Here is a 9,437-nt window from a genome sequence, read left to right on the forward strand (position 1 = left end):
AGTACCGACAAGGGCCAAAGTTGTTACGCATCGGCAATCGGACATTTCCTTTCATCTTCTCTTTATCGGTTGAGAACCAGTGTATTCAACGTATTATGGCCATTGCCGAGTGAATGCTGTAGCGCTTCCCGACAAGTCGGGTTCGGATCCTCTGTCAACTTCCACGCAGGGTGATGATCTTTTGGTCATCACACTCGCCAGCTGAAATCGGCGCTGCCTTTTCGTGGTAGTAAAAGCGTTGTGGCCCGTGGGGGGATCGAACCCACGACCTTCGCGTTATTAGCACGACGCTCTAACCAACTGAGCTAACGGGCCTCGACAGTTGCGCTCGCTCAGCCCTACGCTGCAAACGTATGGCATGAAGCCGTACACCATTTCTATGGTCGTCGGATGTCTGCTTCCCTCGTCTATACTCTGCTGACGGTCACGAAACAGTAGATATATTGCGAGCAGGACAGGAAACGGCAGCTCGGACAGCTCAAACTTGTCACGATTCGTGTGGAAAAAGTTCCGTTCCGGTACCGGGAATCGAACCCGGGCCTCCTGGGTGAAAGCCAGGTATCCTAGCCACTAGACCACACCGGATGTGGGCGTTCCTGACGCGGATCGGACGGTCGCTTGTAGCATTTCGTGTCGTGTCCCGCGTCGGCGCCCTTCTCTCTTTGCGAGCGTCTTTGCGCATACTGACTGGCAAGGCGCGCACCTCAAACGTCTCAGAGCAATGTTTTTGGCTTCATGCTGTGCTAGGAGAAGAGGAAAAGGGAAGCTGTAAGTAGCAATAACAGGGAGTAAACATTTTCCCGCTGAAGCGTTGAAAACGTTGTGGATAACAAACAAGAAATAAGTTGGTGCCCTAGCAACAGCATCACCATCAGTCACAGAAAATTAAATGCCCCGGGTGAGGATCGAACTCACGACCTTAAGATTATGAGACTTACGCGCTGCCTACTGCGCTACCGAGGCACAGGTGAAGCGCTTGTCCTGGAAACTGGCTAAGTACCACACCCAATGTTAGACGTAAAGACACTGTACTTCCTGGATAACGTGTTCTGTTGCTACACGTGCATTGCCAGCCCAGTTGATTGCGGTGTTGCTGCAGCTTTTGCAAACGATAGGCAGCACTCCTTGTCGTTAACGTTCAGTGCCTCGGAGGCACCTGGACACAGCAACTTGCGAGGCCAGGCCGACGCTAGTCTGTAGAACACCATGCGAGCGTCCTAGTGGGGACCCGCGAGTGCTGCGTTCTCGGTTCTTCTCAAGGGAATCCTGCTATACATTCATGTGGATCGTGCATCTCAAGCGCGCAAGCCACACGGCAGCATTATCGTGGGAAAAGCAAAATGATGCATCGGCCGGGAATCGAACCCGGGCCGCCCGCGTGGCAGGCGAGCACTCTGCCACTGAACCACCGATGCTCGGGCCGGTAGTAACTGCACGCTGCTTCCCGAGCAGATGTCTCAAGGGAAAGTGGGACTGCCGTCAAGCGCCGTAGCATTCTGTCGAGAAGATGCTGCAGACGCTGAATCCTGCACTGTACTGCTTAAAAATGCCGCCAGAACGCGGTCCTCTGCGTACTCTTGCGTCGCCGGCGCCGACTCTTGCCAAGGATGCGAAATGTGCGCGGATACGCTGTCCGAACGCGCCTGGATGTGCTCCCCTAGCCTACCTCGAAATGCGCCTGCCAGGTACGATCACCTTCGGCCGCTGCCGACAGGCGGGAAGCCGACACAGCGCGGCGTCGGGGCGCTCGCTTGTGCGGTGGTGGTGTAATGGTCAGCATAGTTGCCTTCCAAGCAGTTGGTCCGGGTTCGATTCCCGGCCACCGCAACAGGCTTTTTAATGTCACGTATGAGTACTTTCGCCACGCGCCCTTAACTTAATGTTTTTTCCCCCTCTTACTCGCTGCAGACCAGCCTATAGTGTGTCTCGACTGTCTCGACTTGTCTCGACTTTGCTCAGCTGACGCGAGAGCTGACGCTCTCCAATCGGCCTATATCAAAACGACAAGCACGAGAAACGACTGAGAGAGGTAAGGAGAGGCGAGGCGATGTACACACAGCACGCCCGTTCATTTCACGGTGGCGTCTCCCTGACCGAATCGGGCTGTAGCTCCGAAAACAAAGGAGAAAGAAAAATAGGAAGTAAAACTGCCAACAGTACCCTGTGTCCCCATGCGCTCTCCCGCCCAAGTACCGACAAGGGCCAAAGTTGTTACGCATCGGCAATCGGACATTTCCTTTCATCTTCTCTTTATCGGTTGAGAACCAGTGTATTCAACATATTATGGCCATTGCCGAGTGAATGCTGTAGCGCTTCCCGACAAGTCGGGTTCGGATCCTCTGTCAACTTCCACGCAGGGTGATGATGTTTTGGTCATCACACTCGCCAGCTGAAATCGGCGCTGCCTTTTCGTGGTAGTAAAAGCGTTGTGGCCCGTGGGGGGATCGAACCCACGACCTTCGCGTTATTAGCACGACGCTCTAACCAACTGAGCTAACGGGCCTCGACAGTTGCGCTCGCTCAGCCCTACGCTGCAAACGTATGGCATGAAGCCGTACACCATTTCTATGGTCGTCGGATGTCTGCTTCCCTCGTCTATACTCTGCTGACGGTCACGAAACAGTAGATATATTGCGAGCAGGACGGGAAACGGCAGCTCGGACAGCTCAAACTTGTCACGATTCGTGTGGAAAAAGTTCCGTTCCGGTACCGGGAATCGAACCCGGGCCTCCTGGGTGAAAGCCAGGTATCCTAGCCACTAGACCACACCGGATGTGGGCGTTCCTGACGCGGATCGGACGGTCGCTTGTAGCATTTCGTGTCGTGTCCCGCGTCGGCGCCCTTCTCTCTTTGCGAGCGTCTTTGCGCATACTGACTGGCAAGGCGCGCACCTCAAACGTCTCAGAGCAATGTTTTTGGCTTCATGCTGTGCTAGGAGAAGAGGAAAAGGGAAGCTGTAAGTAGCAATAACAGGGAGTAAACATTTTCCCGCTGAAGCGTTGAAAACGTTGTGGATAACAAACAAGAAATAAGTTGGTGCCCTAGCAACAGCATCACCATCAGTCACAGAAAATTAAATGCCCCGGGTGAGGATCGAACTCACGACCTTAAGATTATGAGACTTACGCGCTGCCTACTGCGCTACCGAGGCACAGGTGAAGCGCTTGTCCTGGAAACTGGGTAAGTACCACACCCAATGTTAGACGTAAAGACACTGTACTTCCTGGATAACGTGTTCTGTTGCTACACGTGCATTGCCAGCCCAGTTGATTGCGGTGTTGCTGCAGATTTGCAAACGATAGGCAGCACTCCTTGTCGTTAACGTTCAGTGCCTCGGAGGCACCTGGACACAGCAACTTGCGAGGCCAGGCCGACGCTAGTCTGTAGAACACCATGCGAGCGTCCTAGTGGGGACCCGCGAGTGCTGCGTTCTCGGTTCTTCTCAAGGGAATCCTGCTATACATTCATGTGGATCGTGCATCTCAAGCGCGCAAGCCACACGGCAGCATTATCGTGGGAAAAGCAAAATGATGCATCGGCCGGGAATCGAACCCGGGCCGCCCGCGTGGCAGGCGAGCACTCTGCCACTGAACCACCGATGCTCGGGCCGGTAGTAACTGCACGCTGCTTCCCGAGCAGATGTCTCAAGGGAAAGTGGGACTGCCGTCAAGCGCCGTAGCATTCTGTCGAGAAGATGCTGCAGACGCTGAATCCTGCACTGTACTGCTTAAAAATGCCGCCAGAACGCGGTCCTCTGCGTACTCTTGCGTCGCCGGCGCCGACTCTTGCCAAGGATGCGAAATGTGCGCGGATACGCTGTCCGAACGCGCCTGGATGTGCTCCCCTAGCCTACCTCGAAATGCGCCTGCCAGGTACGATCACCTTCGGCCGCTGCCGACAGGCGGGAAGCCGACACAGCGCGGCGTCGGGGCGCTCGCTTGTGCGGTGGTGGTGTAATGGTCAGCATAGTTGCCTTCCAAGCAGTTGGTCCGGGTTCGATTCCCGGCCACCGCAACAGGCTTTTTAATGTCACGTATGAGTACTTTCGCCACGCGCCCTTAACTTAATGTTTTTTCCCCCTCTTACTCGCTGCAGACCAGCCTATAGTGTGTCTCGACTGTCTCGACTTGTCTCGACTTTGCTCAGCTGACGCGAGAGCTGACGCTCTCCAATCGGCCTATATCAAAACGACAAGCACGAGAAACGACTGAGAGAGGTAAGGAGAGGCGAGGCGATGTACACACAGCACGCCCGTTCATTTCACGGTGGCGTCTCCCTGACCGAATCGGGCTGTAGCTCCGAAAACAAAGGAGAAAGAAAAATAGGAAGTAAAACTGCCAACAGTACCCTGTGTCCCCATGCGCTCTCCCGCCCAAGTACCGACAAGGGCCAAAGTTGTTACGCATCGGCAATCGGACATTTCCTTTCATCTTCTCTTTATCGGTTGAGAACCAGTGTATTCAACGTATTATGGCCATTGCCGAGTGAATGCTGTAGCGCTTCCCGACAAGTCGGGTTCGGATCCTCTGTCAACTTCCACGCAGGGTGATGATCTTTTGGTCATCACACTCGCCAGCTGAAATCGGCGCTGCCTTTTCGTGGTAGTAAAAGCGTTGTGGCCCGTGGGGGGATCGAACCCACGACCTTCGCGTTATTAGCACGACGCTCTAACCAACTGAGCTAACGGGCCTCGACAGTTGCGCTCGCTCAGCCCTACGCTGCAAACGTATGGCATGAAGCCGTACACCATTTCTATGGTCGTCGGATGTCTGCTTCCCTCGTCTATACTCTGCTGACGGTCACGAAACAGTAGATATATTGCGAGCAGGACAGGAAACGGCAGCTCGGACAGCTCAAACTTGTCACGATTCGTGTGGAAAAAGTTCCGTTCCGGTACCGGGAATCGAACCCGGGCCTCCTGGGTGAAAGCCAGGTATCCTAGCCACTAGACCACACCGGATGTGGGCGTTCCTGACGCGGATCGGACGGTCGCTTGTAGCATTTCGTGTCGTGTCCCGCGTCGGCGCCCTTCTCTCTTTGCGAGCGTCTTTGCGCATACTGACTGGCAAGGCGCGCACCTCAAACGTCTCAGAGCAATGTTTTTGGCTTCATGCTGTGCTAGGAGAAGAGGAAAAGGGAAGCTGTAAGTAGCAATAACAGGGAGTAAACATTTTCCCGCTGAAGCGTTGAAAACGTTGTGGATAACAAACAAGAAATAAGTTGGTGCCCTAGCAACAGCATCACCATCAGTCACAGAAAATTAAATGCCCCGGGTGAGGATCGAACTCACGACCTTAAGATTATGAGACTTACGCGCTGCCTACTGCGCTACCGAGGCACAGGTGAAGCGCTTGTCCTGGAAACTGGCTAAGTACCACACCCAATGTTAGACGTAAAGACACTGTACTTCCTGGATAACGTGTTCTGTTGCTACACGTGCATTGCCAGCCCAGTTGATTGCGGTGTTGCTGCAGCTTTTGCAAACGATAGGCAGCACTCCTTGTCGTTAACGTTCAGTGCCTCGGAGGCACCTGGACACAGCAACTTGCGAGGCCAGGCCGACGCTAGTCTGTAGAACACCATGCGAGCGTCCTAGTGGGGACCCGCGAGTGCTGCGTTCTCGGTTCTTCTCAAGGGAATCCTGCTATACATTCATGTGGATCGTGCATCTCAAGCGCGCAAGCCACACGGCAGCATTATCGTGGGAAAAGCAAAATGATGCATCGGCCGGGAATCGAACCCGGGCCGCCCGCGTGGCAGGCGAGCACTCTGCCACTGAACCACCGATGCTCGGGCCGGTAGTAACTGCACGCTGCTTCCCGAGCAGATGTCTCAAGGGAAAGTGGGACTGCCGTCAAGCGCCGTAGCATTCTGTCGAGAAGATGCTGCAGACGCTGAATCCTGCACTGTACTGCTTAAAAATGCCGCCAGAACGCGGTCCTCTGCGTACTCTTGCGTCGCCGGCGCCGACTCTTGCCAAGGATGCGAAATGTGCGCGGATACGCTGTCCGAACGCGCCTGGATGTGCTCCCCTAGCCTACCTCGAAATGCGCCTGCCAGGTACGATCACCTTCGGCCGCTGCCGACAGGCGGGAAGCCGACACAGCGCGGCGTCGGGGCGCTCGCTTGTGCGGTGGTGGTGTAATGGTCAGCATAGTTGCCTTCCAAGCAGTTGGTCCGGGTTCGATTCCCGGCCACCGCAACAGGCTTTTTAATGTCACGTATGAGTACTTTCGCCACGCGCCCTTAACTTAATGTTTTTTCCCCCTCTTACTCGCTGCAGACCAGCCTATAGTGTGTCTCGACTGTCTCGACTTGTCTCGACTTTGCTCAGCTGACGCGAGAGCTGACGCTCTCCAATCGGCCTATATCAAAACGACAAGCACGAGAAACGACTGAGAGAGGTAAGGAGAGGCGAGGCGATGTACACACAGCACGCCCGTTCATTTCACGGTGGCGTCTCCCTGACCGAATCGGGCTGTAGCTCCGAAAACAAAGGAGAAAGAAAAATAGGAAGTAAAACTGCCAACAGTACCCTGTGTCCCCATGCGCTCTCCCGCCCAAGTACCGACAAGGGCCAAAGTTGTTACGCATCGGCAATCGGACATTTCCTTTCATCTTCTCTTTATCGGTTGAGAACCAGTGTATTCAACGTATTATGGCCATTGCCGAGTGAATGCTGTAGCGCTTCCCGACAAGTCGGGTTCGGATCCTCTGTCAACTTCCACGCAGGGTGATGATCTTTTGGTCATCACACTCGCCAGCTGAAATCGGCGCTGCCTTTTCGTGGTAGTAAAAGCGTTGTGGCCCGTGGGGGGATCGAACCCACGACCTTCGCGTTATTAGCACGACGCTCTAACCAACTGAGCTAACGGGCCTCGACAGTTGCGCTCGCTCAGCCCTACGCTGCAAACGTATGGCATGAAGCCGTACACCATTTCTATGGTCGTCGGATGTCTGCTTCCCTCGTCTATACTCTGCTGACGGTCACGAAACAGTAGATATATTGCGAGCAGGACAGGAAACGGCAGCTCGGACAGCTCAAACTTGTCACGATTCGTGTGGAAAAAGTTCCGTTCCGGTACCGGGAATCGAACCCGGGCCTCCTGGGTGAAAGCCAGGTATCCTAGCCACTAGACCACACCGGATGTGGGCGTTCCTGACGCGGATCGGACGGTCGCTTGTAGCATTTCGTGTCGTGTCCCGCGTCGGCGCCCTTCTCTCTTTGCGAGCGTCTTTGCGCATACTGACTGGCAAGGCGCGCACCTCAAACGTCTCAGAGCAATGTTTTTGGCTTCATGCTGTGCTAGGAGAAGAGGAAAAGGGAAGCTGTAAGTAGCAATAACAGGGAGTAAACATTTTCCCGCTGAAGCGTTGAAAACGTTGTGGATAACAAACAAGAAATAAGTTGGTGCCCTAGCAACAGCATCACCATCAGTCACAGAAAATTAAATGCCCCGGGTGAGGATCGAACTCACGACCTTAAGATTATGAGACTTACGCGCTGCCTACTGCGCTACCGAGGCACAGGTGAAGCGCTTGTCCTGGAAACTGGCTAAGTACCACACCCAATGTTAGACGTAAAGACACTGTACTTCCTGGATAACGTGTTCTGTTGCTACACGTGCATTGCCAGCCCAGTTGATTGCGGTGTTGCTGCAGCTTTTGCAAACGATAGGCAGCACTCCTTGTCGTTAACGTTCAGTGCCTCGGAGGCACCTGGACACAGCAACTTGCGAGGCCAGGCCGACGCTAGTCTGTAGAACACCATGCGAGCGTCCTAGTGGGGACCCGCGAGTGCTGCGTTCTCGGTTCTTCTCAAGGGAATCCTGCTATACATTCATGTGGATCGTGCATCTCAAGCGCGCAAGCCACACGGCAGCATTATCGTGGGAAAAGCAAAATGATGCATCGGCCGGGAATCGAACCCGGGCCGCCCGCGTGGCAGGCGAGCACTCTGCCACTGAACCACCGATGCTCGGGCCGGTAGTAACTGCACGCTGCTTCCCGAGCAGATGTCTCAAGGGAAAGTGGGACTGCCGTCAAGCGCCGTAGCATTCTGTCGAGAAGATGCTGCAGACGCTGAATCCTGCACTGTACTGCTTAAAAATGCCGCCAGAACGCGGTCCTCTGCGTACTCTTGCGTCGCCGGCGCCGACTCTTGCCAAGGATGCGAAATGTGCGCGGATACGCTGTCCGAACGCGCCTGGATGTGCTCCCCTAGCCTACCTCGAAATGCGCCTGCCAGGTACGATCACCTTCGGCCGCTGCCGACAGGCGGGAAGCCGACACAGCGCGGCGTCGGGGCGCTCGCTTGTGCGGTGGTGGTGTAATGGTCAGCATAGTTGCCTTCCAAGCAGTTGGTCCGGGTTCGATTCCCGGCCACCGCAACAGGCTTTTTAATGTCACGTATGAGTACTTTCGCCACGCGCCCTTAACTTAATGTTTTTTCCCCCTCTTACTCGCTGCAGACCAGCCTATAGTGTGTCTCGACTGTCTCGACTTGTCTCGACTTTGCTCAGCTGACGCGAGAGCTGACGCTCTCCAATCGGCCTATATCAAAACGACAAGCACGAGAAACGACTGAGAGAGGTAAGGAGAGGCGAGGCGATGTACACACAGCACGCCCGTTCATTTCACGGTGGCGTCTCCCTGACCGAATCGGGCTGTAGCTCCGAAAACAAAGGAGAAAGAAAAATAGGAAGTAAAACTGCCAACAGTACCCTGTGTCCCCATGCGCTCTCCCGCCCAAGTACCGACAAGGGCCAAAGTTGTTACGCATCGGCAATCGGACATTTCCTTTCATCTTCTCTTTATCGGTTGAGAACCAGTGTATTCAACATATTATGGCCATTGCCGAGTGAATGCTGTAGCGCTTCCCGACAAGTCGGGTTCGGATCCTCTGTCAACTTCCACGCAGGGTGATGATGTTTTGGTCATCACACTCGCCAGCTGAAATCGGCGCTGCCTTTTCGTGGTAGTAAAAGCGTTGTGGCCCGTGGGGGGATCGAACCCACGACCTTCGCGTTATTAGCACGACGCTCTAACCAACTGAGCTAACGGGCCTCGACAGTTGCGCTCGCTCAGCCCTACGCTGCAAACGTATGGCATGAAGCCGTACACCATTTCTATGGTCGTCGGATGTCTGCTTCCCTCGTCTATACTCTGCTGACGGTCACGAAACAGTAGATATATTGCGAGCAGGACGGGAAACGGCAGCTCGGACAGCTCAAACTTGTCACGATTCGTGTGGAAAAAGTTCCGTTCCGGTACCGGGAATCGAACCCGGGCCTCCTGGGTGAAAGCCAGGTATCCTAGCCACTAGACCACACCGGATGTGGGCGTTCCTGACGCGGATCGGACGGTCGCTTGTAGCATTTCGTGTCGTGTCCCGCGTCGGCGCCCTTCTCTCTTTGCGAGCGTCTTTGCGCATACTG

The 9,437-nt window shown here is 54.7% G+C and overlaps 22 non-coding genes across 22 annotated transcripts; 4 read left to right on the forward strand and 18 right to left on the reverse strand.

The window, feature by feature from the left end:
- Window positions 1-241: 241 nt before the first annotated feature.
- On the reverse strand, window positions 242-315 carry Trnai-aau (transfer RNA isoleucine (anticodon AAU)). Its single transcript has one exon. It is a non-coding gene; the product is annotated as a tRNA-Ile (tRNA).
- Window positions 316-513: 198 nt separating this feature from the next.
- Trnae-uuc (transfer RNA glutamic acid (anticodon UUC)) lies at window positions 514-585 on the reverse strand. The gene has a single exon. It is a non-coding gene; the product is annotated as a tRNA-Glu (tRNA).
- A 305-nt stretch (window positions 586-890) lies between these two features.
- Trnam-cau (transfer RNA methionine (anticodon CAU)) lies at window positions 891-963 on the reverse strand. Its single transcript has one exon. It is a non-coding gene; the product is annotated as a tRNA-Met (tRNA).
- Window positions 964-1,344: 381 nt separating this feature from the next.
- Window positions 1,345-1,415, reverse strand: Trnag-gcc (transfer RNA glycine (anticodon GCC)). The gene has a single exon. It is a non-coding gene; the product is annotated as a tRNA-Gly (tRNA).
- Window positions 1,416-1,755: 340 nt separating this feature from the next.
- Trnag-ucc (transfer RNA glycine (anticodon UCC)) lies at window positions 1,756-1,827 on the forward strand. The gene has a single exon. It is a non-coding gene; the product is annotated as a tRNA-Gly (tRNA).
- A 602-nt stretch (window positions 1,828-2,429) lies between these two features.
- On the reverse strand, window positions 2,430-2,503 carry Trnai-aau (transfer RNA isoleucine (anticodon AAU)). Its single transcript has one exon. It is a non-coding gene; the product is annotated as a tRNA-Ile (tRNA).
- Window positions 2,504-2,701: 198 nt separating this feature from the next.
- On the reverse strand, window positions 2,702-2,773 carry Trnae-uuc (transfer RNA glutamic acid (anticodon UUC)). Its single transcript has one exon. It is a non-coding gene; the product is annotated as a tRNA-Glu (tRNA).
- Window positions 2,774-3,078: 305 nt separating this feature from the next.
- Window positions 3,079-3,151, reverse strand: Trnam-cau (transfer RNA methionine (anticodon CAU)). The gene has a single exon. It is a non-coding gene; the product is annotated as a tRNA-Met (tRNA).
- Window positions 3,152-3,531: 380 nt separating this feature from the next.
- On the reverse strand, window positions 3,532-3,602 carry Trnag-gcc (transfer RNA glycine (anticodon GCC)). Its single transcript has one exon. It is a non-coding gene; the product is annotated as a tRNA-Gly (tRNA).
- A 340-nt stretch (window positions 3,603-3,942) lies between these two features.
- Window positions 3,943-4,014, forward strand: Trnag-ucc (transfer RNA glycine (anticodon UCC)). The gene has a single exon. It is a non-coding gene; the product is annotated as a tRNA-Gly (tRNA).
- Window positions 4,015-4,616: 602 nt separating this feature from the next.
- Trnai-aau (transfer RNA isoleucine (anticodon AAU)) lies at window positions 4,617-4,690 on the reverse strand. The gene has a single exon. It is a non-coding gene; the product is annotated as a tRNA-Ile (tRNA).
- A 198-nt stretch (window positions 4,691-4,888) lies between these two features.
- Window positions 4,889-4,960, reverse strand: Trnae-uuc (transfer RNA glutamic acid (anticodon UUC)). The gene has a single exon. It is a non-coding gene; the product is annotated as a tRNA-Glu (tRNA).
- A 305-nt stretch (window positions 4,961-5,265) lies between these two features.
- Trnam-cau (transfer RNA methionine (anticodon CAU)) lies at window positions 5,266-5,338 on the reverse strand. The gene has a single exon. It is a non-coding gene; the product is annotated as a tRNA-Met (tRNA).
- Window positions 5,339-5,719: 381 nt separating this feature from the next.
- On the reverse strand, window positions 5,720-5,790 carry Trnag-gcc (transfer RNA glycine (anticodon GCC)). The gene has a single exon. It is a non-coding gene; the product is annotated as a tRNA-Gly (tRNA).
- Window positions 5,791-6,130: 340 nt separating this feature from the next.
- Trnag-ucc (transfer RNA glycine (anticodon UCC)) lies at window positions 6,131-6,202 on the forward strand. The gene has a single exon. It is a non-coding gene; the product is annotated as a tRNA-Gly (tRNA).
- A 602-nt stretch (window positions 6,203-6,804) lies between these two features.
- On the reverse strand, window positions 6,805-6,878 carry Trnai-aau (transfer RNA isoleucine (anticodon AAU)). Its single transcript has one exon. It is a non-coding gene; the product is annotated as a tRNA-Ile (tRNA).
- Window positions 6,879-7,076: 198 nt separating this feature from the next.
- Window positions 7,077-7,148, reverse strand: Trnae-uuc (transfer RNA glutamic acid (anticodon UUC)). Its single transcript has one exon. It is a non-coding gene; the product is annotated as a tRNA-Glu (tRNA).
- A 305-nt stretch (window positions 7,149-7,453) lies between these two features.
- On the reverse strand, window positions 7,454-7,526 carry Trnam-cau (transfer RNA methionine (anticodon CAU)). The gene has a single exon. It is a non-coding gene; the product is annotated as a tRNA-Met (tRNA).
- Window positions 7,527-7,907: 381 nt separating this feature from the next.
- Window positions 7,908-7,978, reverse strand: Trnag-gcc (transfer RNA glycine (anticodon GCC)). The gene has a single exon. It is a non-coding gene; the product is annotated as a tRNA-Gly (tRNA).
- Window positions 7,979-8,318: 340 nt separating this feature from the next.
- On the forward strand, window positions 8,319-8,390 carry Trnag-ucc (transfer RNA glycine (anticodon UCC)). The gene has a single exon. It is a non-coding gene; the product is annotated as a tRNA-Gly (tRNA).
- A 602-nt stretch (window positions 8,391-8,992) lies between these two features.
- Trnai-aau (transfer RNA isoleucine (anticodon AAU)) lies at window positions 8,993-9,066 on the reverse strand. Its single transcript has one exon. It is a non-coding gene; the product is annotated as a tRNA-Ile (tRNA).
- Window positions 9,067-9,264: 198 nt separating this feature from the next.
- Trnae-uuc (transfer RNA glutamic acid (anticodon UUC)) lies at window positions 9,265-9,336 on the reverse strand. The gene has a single exon. It is a non-coding gene; the product is annotated as a tRNA-Glu (tRNA).
- Window positions 9,337-9,437: the final 101 nt, after the last annotated feature.

The sequence above is a fragment of the Schistocerca nitens genome, chromosome 2, assembly GCF_023898315.1.
Source record: "Schistocerca nitens isolate TAMUIC-IGC-003100 chromosome 2, iqSchNite1.1, whole genome shotgun sequence".
In the NCBI taxonomy this organism is placed as follows: Eukaryota; Metazoa; Arthropoda; class Insecta; order Orthoptera; family Acrididae; genus Schistocerca; species Schistocerca nitens.